Source organism: Stegostoma tigrinum, chromosome 22 (genome assembly GCF_030684315.1).
Source record: "Stegostoma tigrinum isolate sSteTig4 chromosome 22, sSteTig4.hap1, whole genome shotgun sequence".
Taxonomy (NCBI): Eukaryota; Metazoa; Chordata; class Chondrichthyes; order Orectolobiformes; family Stegostomatidae; genus Stegostoma; species Stegostoma tigrinum.
In genome coordinates, this window is record NC_081375.1 from 44,106,485 (window position 1) to 44,118,602 (window position 12,118).

Sequence of the window (12,118 nt, forward strand, 5' to 3'; positions counted from 1 at the left end):
TGCAGCAGGATCTTGATCAGCTGCCGAAGTGGGCCGAGAAAGGACTAATGGAGTTTAATATAGATAAATGTGAGGTGTTGCATTTTGTAAAGTCAAATCAAGGTAGGAGTTTGATGGTGAATAGTAGGTCCTTAAGGAGTGTAGTGGAACAGAGGGACCTTGGAGTTCAGGTGCACAATTCTTTAAAAGTGGAGTCACAGGTAGACAGGGCAATGAAGAATGCTTTCGGCACACTTGTCTTCATCAGTCTGAGCGTTGAATATGGAAGTTGGGAAGTTATGTTGCAGTGGTGCAGGACATTGGTGAGGGTCCAACAATACTTGGAATATTGTGTTCATTTTTGGCCACCTTGCGATGGGAAGGATGTTTTTAAACTGGAAAGATTACAGAAGAAATTTAGAAAGATGATCCCAGGACTGAAGAGACTGAGTAATAGGGAGATGTTGGACAAGCTAAGACTTTCTTCTTTAGAGCGTAGGATACTGAGAGGGGATGCATTCAGTCTTTGTCCCAGGGTGGGGAATTGAGGAATAGAGGGCAATAGTTTAAGATAAGAGAGGAAAGAATACGTGGGAACCTGAGGGGCAACGTTTTTACACAGAGGGTGATATGCTTATGGAATGAGCTGCCAACGGAAGTCATTAACAACATTTAAAAGTTATTTGGCCGAATACATGGGCAGGAAAAGTTTAGCAGGATATGGGCCAAGTTCAGGGAAATGGGGTTAGTATGAATGGACATGTTGGTCAGCATGGACCCATTTGGGCCATTTTTAGGACTCTATGACTCTATAACTCCACCAGGGGATCACTTCTACAGCCCAACAACTCATGATATGGCCTGTATATGCTTCAGGCTTACTAATTGTCCTTCTCTAAGGAGTTGCTAACTCGCCAGTTACAGCATATCTCTTACTGGGTGTAAAGTACTTTTACCATTCACTGGAATATTCTGCCTTATTGAGGATTGTTAACAGGGGTCTCTTCTGTGGGGCTCTTAAAGTTCAGCTGCTATATGAGTGGGCTAAAGCTGAGCCTCATGATCTCACGCTGATGCTCAACATGTCATCTAAGGCGCAATTATCTCACGACACTACTTGGGCTGCTGCTCATGTTGAAGATTGCTACCAAAGTAGGTATAAAAGCAGGGAAATCTCACTACAACTGTTTAGGGCATTGGTGAGACCAATCCCAGAGCACTGGCCTCCTAACTTAAGGAGGGACATACTTGCATTGGTATCAGTTCACCCCTGAGCTGAAGCAGTTGCCTTATCAGAAAAAAAGTTGAGCAGGATAGGCCTGTATTCTTTATAATTTGGAAAAATGTGAGATCATCTGCAATATATTATTGTGACGAGTCTTGACAATATAGCTGCTGAGGACGTGTTTCACCTTGTAGGATCATCTAAAATGAAGAGCCACGGGTTATCATTAAAGGGGCACAGATTTAAGATGGAGATGAGGTGGATATTCCTCTGTAAAAGATTATTAATCTTTGAAATTTTCTAGTTGGAAGAGCATTGGAATCTGAATCGATTCAAGGTTGTGCTGTACAGATTTAGTTCTGTGAGGGAATCAGTTAGATAAGTGGTGCAAAAACCACGTACAGATCAGCTGGGATCTCATTGAATGGCAGAGCAGGCTTAAGGCAATGAATGGTATACTCCTGCTAATGTTTTTTGATGATCTGATGACCTTAACAGTCTCTGTGATGGAGATTGCTCATTTTTGAGAGTCACCCATTGAATGCTCCTGCTCCCCACAATGTCCAATCTTCATCACGATGGAGTTTCCCAACGTTTTAAATTTCTAGCTCTCCCTCTGCCTCCCCGTGCCAGAATGTTGTGTTTGCTCCCACATCGAGGTGCCCCAAATGTGGGTTGATAGGTGGGTGGGGTGTCTTTCCTGGTACGTACCCCTCCCGGCCCCTAACCCCACTGAAAAGTTATACGTGGCACTGAAGATGTCAAGTGATGAGCCCAGCCCTGCATCTCTTCCCAAACCATTGCAGTTCCAACAGGTTGGGTAAGAAGGGTATAAGGTAAGAACTACCCTCCCCCTGTGTTATTAACATGGGATAGATGGAAAATTATAGGCCGATTAGCTAAACCTCGGTAGCTGGTAAAATTCTAGAATCCATTGTCAAGGATGAGGTTTCTAAATTCCTGAAGTGCAGGGTCAGATTAGAACAAGTCAGCATGGGTTTAGTAAGGGGAGGTCGTGCCTGACAAACCTGTTAAAATTCTTTGAAGACGTAACAAGTATGCTAGGCCAGGGAAACCGAGTAGATGTTATCTATCTAGACTTCCAAAAGGCCTTTGATACGGTGCTTCACGGGAGGCTGCTGAGCAAGGTGAGGGCCCATGGTGTTCGAGGTGAGCAACTGGCTTGGATTGAGGATTGGCTGTCTGACAGAAAGCAAAGAGTTGGGATAAAAGGCTCTTTTTCGGAATGGCAACCGGTGACAAGTGGTGTCCCTCAGGGTTCAGGGTTGGGGCCACAGCTGTTCACTTCATATAGTAATGACCTGGATGAAGGGACTGGGGGCATTCTGGCAAAGTTTGCCGATGATACGAAGATAGGTGGACAGGCAGATAGTACTGAGGAGGTGGTGAGGCTGCAGAAAGATTTAGACAGTTTAGGAGAGTGGCCCAGGGAATGGCTGATGAAATTCAACATGAGCAAATGAGAGGCTTTGCACGTTGGAAAAAAGAATACAGGCATGGACTGTTTTCTAAATGGTGAGAAAAGTCGTAAAGCAGAAGTACAAATAGATCTGGGAGTGTTGGTCCAGGATTCTCTAAAAGTTAACTTGCAGGTAGAGTCTGTAATTAAGAAAGCGAATGTAATGTTGTCGTTTATCTCGAGACGGTTGGAATATAAAAGCAGCGATGTGCTTCTGAGGCTTTATAAAGCTCTAGTTAGGCCCTATTTAGAATACTGTGTCCAATTTTGGGCCCCACACCTCAGGAAGGACATGCTGGCGCTGGAGCGTGTCCAGCGGAGATTCACACGGATGATCCCTGGAATGATAGGTTTAATGTATGATGAATGGCTAAGGATCCTGGGATTGTACTCATTAGAGTTTAGAAGGTTGAGGGGAGATCTAATAGAAACTTACAAGATAATGTATGGTTTAGAAGGGGTGGATGCCAGGAAGTTGTTTCCGTTAGGCGGGGAGACTAGGACCTGTGGGCACAGCCTTAAAATTCGGGGGGTAAATTTAAAACTGAAATGAGACGACATTTCTTCAGCCAGAGAGTGGTGGGCTTGTGAAATTCATTGCCACGGAGCGCAGTGGAGCCCGGGACGTTGGATGCCTTCAAGGCAGTGATCGACAAATTCTTGATCTCAGAAGGAATCAACGGCTACGGGGAGAGTGCAGGGAAGTGGAGTTGAAATGCCCATCAGCCATGATTTAAATTGTGGAGTGGACTTGATGGGCCGAATGGCCTTACTTCCACTCCTATGTCTTATGGTCTTTTGGTCTTATAGAAAGAGACTCGACATTCTGATGGGCTCCTCCTCATGGACACATGAGATACTGTTACAAGGTAATTGATCTCTCTGCCTTGCCTCCTTTCCCACCATGCCTGTGCCTCATAGACACCACCCTCTTCAACCCCCTTGCGGGATTGAAATCACCAATGATGCGAGCAATCCTTTCCAATTGTGGCTAAAACGCTTAGAGGTGTTTAAATACAGTAAGGTAATGTGTTAAAGGGAACATTATTTATTTCCAAGATCATTCACAAATGATGGTACTTGTGGAAAGAAATGAAACTACCCCTTTGCAAATAGGCGTCATAGCAACAGACTGCAACCTGTGCAGTCGAGCCTACCTTTGTTGTTGGGCTGTGCTATTTCTGCCTTTGCCAGTAGGTGGAGCCTTCCTGAAACTCTTCCACATCAGACGTGCATTGCAATCTCATGTGTTGTGATTTAAACTCTTAGCTTTGGCAGCCGGAACTGCACACAAATGAAGCATCGAGTTCAAAACGCATTTGCCTCCACGGTCCTGCAGCTGTCCAAATTTGAGTCATACCCCTTCTCTCTCTGTAGTGATTTTAACAAGTTCAGCTAGGTGGACATCATAGAATATGTGTTCCCTGATTGGGACTGTTAATCTTGTCCAATCAGGGAGCCCTGGCTGACAGATATAAACAGGAGTGTCAGGGGTTCTGGTCACTCTGAGAGCTGGCTCTGAGAAAGCCGGACCAGCGTCAAAAAACTTACACACATGTAAATGAAAGGTAATGTATAGCTTTCATAAGCATACTTAAGTCTACAGTGATCTGAAACTTGATAGCCTTACACATGCCATGAATCACAGTAGCATGAAACAAGGTTGACAAATAACGTTTTGCTGTAATATCTTATATTAGTGAAGGTACAGTATTAGAACTCAACCCCATTCCAAAACAATATAGTAACAATGGAGTATCAATATTAGACTTCCAGCACTTGATTTTATTACCTGACATGTTCATGCACAGATATTGGATTTAAAAAAACTACTCCTGACCTAAAATGACTGCTATGATCACCTGATCACAACAACCCAAATGGAATATATGAAACTGCCTGCCTTGGAACTACCATTTTAATCATGAAGGACTGAAATTTGGTGAGGCATCACAAAATTCAATATTTTTGTTTTATTCACACCTGCGTAGAGAGGTGAAAGGTTAACTACACATATTGAGTTTTTTAGGAGAACAAAGGGCTGATTTTTTCTAGTTTAGGCAAAGTCCAAGCTCATATTTTTGGAGGTACAGTCGCCCTGAGGTCCAGAATGCTTTCTCTCCCTGTCTTATCAAGCTTACATTATTAACTGCCCACTCTGCCCTCATAGTGTTGGTCACCTCCAATCCTACACCCCAGCTTAACAATCTCTGTTCCCATAACAACTCAGCACTCAGCAGATATCCCAGAATTCACTGACATTGCTTGTACCTGCCCCAAATTTAAAAGCCCACTATGCACCTGGACAAACACTGCCAGGCTGGCGTTGCACGGTTCCTGACATTTGGCTTAGGTGTGGCAGGCAGGGGGTAATTAGTGCCCCGCTTTGTGGTCAGGGACCTGGAGCTTCTACTGGACAGGGTGATGCAGAGCGAAACTTCTTCTTTTCCCAGGGCCAGCAGTGGATGTCACAACACCAGATCATGCTAGCCTGATCCAAGGTTCCCACCTGGATGAAAGGAGTCTCGGGCATCTGGAGAAATTCTCAGCAAAGTAGGTATGTCAATGACCTGCTCCTCTTCACCAGTGCCAATGGCACCATTTCTCTCCAATACCCGTTGCTCATTCGTTTTTCATTCATTCATGGGAACTGAGCATTGTTGGCTGGGCCAGCATTTATTATCCCCAATTACCCAGAGGTAAAATTCAACCACATTGCTGGAATCACATGTAGGCTAATCAGGTAACGACAGCAGTTACCTTCTTTAAAGAGTATGGGTGACACATAGGTTTTTCATGACAATTGACAATGATTTCATGGTCATCGCTGGAGTCTCATTTCCAGATGTTTATTAAATTCATATTCCACCATCAGTCATGGCAGGATTTGCCTGGCTCCCAGGTCTCTGCATTAATGTTCTAATGAGAATACCACTAGGCCATCACTTGCTACTGTACCCAACTCCCACCAAGACTCATGGCTGACCATTTTCACTAATGCCTGTAACACCTTCCATTCTCTCACTGTTGCCCACGCCAGCCTCCGACCCCACTAACCCTGCATGCCATCTGCAGTGCCTGCTCACTCACGTGCGACTTTTGTCTAACTACACCGAAAACTGTAGCACCCACTTTCATCTCCCTTCGCCTCTTAGCACAAGGCCTTTGGCTTTTGTATTTTTTAAAACAGTAGCTCTTGAACCCATTCCCAAACTGAGCTACGTTGACATGAGTTCTTAAACATTGCTTCAACTTGGAAAAGAGGCCATGCGAGAGTGAAGATGGTAGAAAGTGAAAGAAGGAGACATGGAGAGAGAGGGAGAGGGAGGGAAAGGCTATGGCTCTCATGATTTCTTCTGATGAGTTGTGTACTTTTGTAATAGCTGAAAAAGCACTGGTGCATTAATTTCCCCATTTTGTGGTATTCCATTTGCTGCAAATGAACTGTCCATAGTGTGTATCATATTTGAAGGACCCAAAGATTTTGTGGCTAATTACTTACCATAATCTATAATTATTGAAGTACAAGAAAGTAATAAGATTCCACTAAAGAACTAAAAACTTTAAAACATGTCTAGTCGACAGCATCAAATAAACTATATTTTTCGAGCTGTGTTACACATGTTACCTGTAAACTGTGTGATATCTTGTTTCTGTTTCTCCCTACTTGCTTTTTTTTTGCATTTTTCCAAATCACATCCCTGATCTATAAGTTGACCTTGAATAGCAACTTAGTCTAAACTGAGCTAGGATTCCTGACGTAAATGATACCATTAAATAAATGAGGATTTAATAATGTTTCACAAGGTGTAGAGTTGGATGAACACTGCAGGCCAAGCAGTATCTTAGGAGCAGGAAAGCTGACGTTTCGGGCCTAGACCCTTCATCAGAAATGGTGGTGATGAGTCTAGGCCCAAAACGTCAGTTTTTCTGCTCCTAAGTTGCTGCTTGGTCTGCTGTGTTCATCCAGCTCGACACTTTGTTATCTCGGATTCTCCAGCATCTGCAGTTCCTATTATCTCAGTTAATAATGTTTGCCTGATCATTTGTTTAAAAGGTTTCAAGTGGAGAAGGCCATTTGGAGACTTCAAAGCGACAGAGGTCAAGTGCAAACATTAAAGTAAAGATCTTTTGGAAAATGTCTGAAAAGAAATGTGCTCAGTTTCAAAACCAATGCATTATCTTCATAATTGTCAAGTGATAAAAGCCATTTGTAATATAAACTCAATGACCACTGATTCACATTATTTTGTTTCACTAAACTAACTGTCTATCAGCAACTTACTGTTCCTGTGGAACAACAACAGATCACTGCCTATCTGAAATTTTTTACATTGCCTTTTTAAGATGAAAATCTGGTTGAATTTTCTGTTTCAGAAAGGGATGTTAAGGAATGACGTAACGCACTATTCAACAACACTGTAGTTTCCAGGTTCCTTAATTATAGTTTTCTCTTAATGTAACAGATATTGAAATTAAAGAAAGGTGTGCAGTAGCTCCCAAGGTCCATTGGACTGAACTTCACCATAAATCAGTACAGTATAAATTACAGGCCACTTCACAGCGCGTTCCTCTCCTTGGCCTCCAGCAGGGTACCTGAAGCAATTCTCTACTGTTCTTCTCATAAGGTATTCACTGCACTCACACTGTGGTGCATTCACCAGTGCTACACATATTCATGACTCCTGGGGTCATTGTGGATTCCTGTCACCAGTGCCAAGAATGAAGCTAGAGAGGTAGTAGGAACTGCAGATGCTGGAGAATCCAAGGTAACAAAGTGTGGAGCTGGATGGCCTGCTGTGCTCATCCAGCTCCACAGCTTATTAACCAAGAATTAAGCTCCTCTGGCTAGTTCTTCTGCGCATCATCCCCACATGTTAGAACACTGTTGAAGGGGGGGAGTGCTATTCTTTCCCCTGAATCCCAGTATAACATAACATCTTTCTGTTGTTTAATGTGGGACCACGCATGTTGGAAAGTCTTTGTATTGTTGAAACCATTAACATTTATTAAATAACAGGGAACATGAAAGAAAAAAAGCAATCTAATCAATAACAACTGCAGTTGCTTCTGGCATTAAAAAGGTACTGTTTGCCTTTAGAGAAACAATACATTTACAGGCACTTCACCCATCTCACATCTATTTGATTTGGGCATCAATGAAGTCTGCCTCTGTTTTGTTCTACAAGACAACAAGTCTAGCTCTATCATGGTGAAGGTGACGTTCCTCCTGCTTAATATACTCATCTTCCTTCTCTGCTGGCGTTCTCTGCAACATCTATCACATGCCCCCTCGCCTTCTCCAGTTGTGCAGAGCACTGCATGCTAGGGTTATACAGCGAACTCTGACCAGACTATAGTGTAAGACCCACCCAGGCTAATCACAGCATTGGAATCTCAACATCAGGAAGGTCTGCTTCCCAATGTTCTGGTGGAAGAAAGGACTGCATTGTTTCTACGCTCAGTTGTGCAATAGTGTGAGCACCACTGGCTAGGGCTGCATTTAATGCACATGCATAATTATTCTTGAGAAGGTGAGCTACACTCTTCAACTGTTGCAGTCCTTGATTGCGGGAACATCCACAGTGATGTTAGGAAGGTAGTTCCAGGATATTGACCCAGTTACTGTGAAGGAACAGCAATATTCAAGTCAGCATGGTGTATAACTTGATGTGTGATGGTGGTGTTTTGATGCGTCTGCTACTCCTGTCTTTCTAGGGGATAGAGATTGCAGGTTTGGAAAGTGCTATTGAAAGACACTTGTTGAGCTGTTGCAGGGTATCTTGTGAATGGTGCACAATGTTACCACTGTGTGTTACCAATGTGTGTTTGTGGTGAAAGCAAGTGGGGATTCTTCCATCACACTCTTGACTTGTGACTTGTAGATGTTTGACAAGCCTTTGGGGTACAGTGATGAGTTACTCACCGTAATGTACATAGATCTCGACTCTCTCTTGTACTAGCAGTATGTATATGGTCAGTTCAGTTATGTTTCAGATCGGTGGTAAATCCGAGAGGTTGATAGTGAGAGCTTGAGCAATGGTAATGCCATTGAACATCAAGGTGTGATACAATTTTATTTAATTTGATTTTGTCATATTATTGATATTATTGTGATATTATTGTCACATGTTCTGAGATACAGTGAAAAGCATTGTTTTGCGTGCTATCCGGACAAACCATACCTTACATAAGTACATCAGGATGAAGAACAGAATGCAGAATATAGTGTTATAGCTACAGAGAAGGTGCAGAGAAAGATCAACTGTAAAATATGAGAGGTCCATTGATAAGTCTGATAACTGTAGAGAAGAAACTGATCTCGAATCTGTTGGTAAGCGCTATCAAACTTAATGCGATCTTTTCTTGTTGCAGATGATCATTGCGTGGCACTTAGCTGGCACAAATGTTGTCAGGGCTCATGGCCTTTGTAGTGCATCTTTAGCCGTTTCTTGATATCATGTGGAATGAATCAAACTGATGGAAAACTGGCATCTGAGACGCTATCAATTTAGTTCAGATTCACTGCCTAAGAGATAAATAAAATGCAAACATTTCATTGGTAATTGTTGACAGAATTATTCTTACATATATGTGCACAGAAGATTTCAAATGAATAAGGTCGACAACATCACTGAGTTCCGGCTCGGGGTGCTGCCAAGAGCAGAAAATACTCCAGAGTGCCACCCCCAGGAATTGACCAGTATTGTAACTATTTGTGAAATTGTGTAAAATTATCAAATTTCCATTGATATAGTATTAGTTGCATCAACCAAATTTAAAGGGAAAATTTATATTGTGTGTATTTCAGCAGCTGATCTATTGCAGCATTAAATAGAATCCTAGATTTGTTTAAAACCAGAGCCTTAACCCAATCCAAATCTCTAACTTGGTTAGCAGTAAGTAGCTGTTAAATCTTATGTTCAGCTACAAGTTTTAAAGGGCTGGTTATATTTCCTTTATATTTAAATTTTCATTTAGGCTGGTTAGATAGAATAGAATGCCTACAGTGCGGAAACAGACCATTCGGCCCAACAAGTCCACAATGACTTTCCAAAGAGCATCCAACCCAGACTCACCCTCGTACCCTATCCCTCTAACCCAGCAGTTCCCATGGACAATGCACCTCGCCTACTCATTCCTGGACACTATGGGCAATTTAGCATGGCCAATCCTCCTAATCTGCACATCTTTGGACCGTGGCAGTACGGTGGCACAGTGGTTAGCACTGCTACTTCAGAGCACCAAAGACCTGCGCTCAATTCTGATCACAGGTCAGTGTGGGGTTTGCACATTCCCTCTGAATCCTTGTGGGTTTCCTCCCACAATCCAAAGATGTGTAGATTAGGTGGACTGGCCATGCTGAATTGCCATTAATGCCCATGGATGGGTTAGTCATGGGAAATCCAGAGTTATAGGAATACGGCCTGGGTGAGATGCTTCTTGGAGGGTCAGACTGGACATGATGGGCTGAATGGTCTGCTGTCACACTGTAGGGATTCTATGGTTGTTCTCTGAATTTGATCAACTGTATAATTTGGAATAATATCTGTCTGCCAAATCAAATAGATGAAGTAACAAATCACATTGAAGTATTCTTACAGATAGTATCCCAGGAAATGAAATCGATTGAATATGCTTTAGTTTTTAATTATTTTTCAGACACTGCTACAATGCTTGGACTGTACACATGGGATCATGTAAAAGATGACACCTTGTAAACAAAAATATAAAACATTGTTCTTAGTATTTAAAAAAACCTGTCAAATTACGATGTCATAATGGACAAATCTAAAATAAATTCAGGTCAGAGAGGCTTTCAATAGTAGTTTGAACTTAGCACAACATTTAAAATCCAGCTGCTTCCCATTGACAAGGCAAACTTATTCAAGAGATTTTATAATGAAACAAATAGTCTAAATGTGGCAGTTCATGTCAAGTTAATTTTTTTTAACATTTCTGACTATGGGGGACTTCAACAGTGCGTTGGTGAAGGAGCTGGAACCAAGGACAGGAATTTTTAGATTTCTGTGTTTAACTGTGCATGTATGATTGCTAAAAGTTGCTGTCAATTTCACAATTAGAATGACCATGAACCCTGACAGTTTTGCTATCAAATTCCAAGCTTGTGTCTCCAATTCATTTGTAGTAGTACATCACCTTACCATTTCAAGCCAGCTCATAAATTCCCACATGGACTTCAGTGTGAGATTTTGTTAATTCTGCTAAGTTTTGCAGCATTAAATTGGGTTCACGTAATTGCTTAGTATTTGGTCTAAACTATCTTTTTAAGGAGTTTTTCCATAGTTTTGTTTAATTTTTCACTCTTGCTAAAGATGCTAAGAGGTCAGGATTTAGTGAATGTGCCAGTTTTAATGACACAAAATGTAATTTAAAGTTTGTTTATAAACTGCGAAGACACAGGTAGGAAGTTTGAAAATAACAACTTGAACTTAGCATGACACGTTATCATAAACAAAGAATATATTAGTGACCTTTAGCTCATTAATTGCTTTGATCTATCAACTGTATCTGTAGAATGGAACATCCACATTGCATAAAAGCTCATACTAATATTCTGCTAAGAATATGTGTTCTTAATTGCTTTATGTTTTTGGCAATGTAAGCTCAATGATTTATGATAGTTTGTGTTATTAGTAAATAGAATGTAATATTACTTTCCAACCATGGACTCCATCTACTCTTCTTCCTGCCATAGAATAGCTGCTAGCATCAGCCAGGGCCCCTTCAACCCCAGTAATACTCTCTTCCAACCTTCTCCATCAGGCAGAAAATACAGAAGCTTGAACACATGAACGAACAGGCTTATGAACAGCTTCTTCCCTGCTGTTGTTAAACTGTTGAGTGGACCTGTCTAATTTTAATCCAGTGCTTGCTGGATTAAAATTGCTTTCGTACACCTCCTGTGCAGCTGTAACCTTGTATGTCTGGTTTTGTTTTAACACCTTATGATCTGTATGTCCTACTTTGTTATGATCTGCTTGAACTGCTTGCAAAACAAAACTATTCACTGTACGAAGGCACATGTGACAACAATAAATCAAATCAAATCAAATCAAATATTTGCTCCACTTCTCTGTATCTAAAGAGATCTGTCATTGTTACACAGAATTCAGTGTTCATTCCTGGTCCTTAGAAAATAAAAAATGAATGTGTGTTTTGGCGTATCTAATTCTCTAGCTGCAAAGACGGGGTGACATCTGATTATCCGCATCTTAGGCCAGATTAATTAATGCAGGCAATTTCCTAATAATGATAGGACAGGTCTCAGAGTAAGGGATAAAAGATTGAAACTCTCTGCAATTGTGTCTATTGCTTCTTTGGAACATTCTTCTGAGAGACAAGTAAATATAAACATCACTGGAGATAGATGAAGTAAGGATCAGCATATATCAGCACAGCTCAAGGGAGTA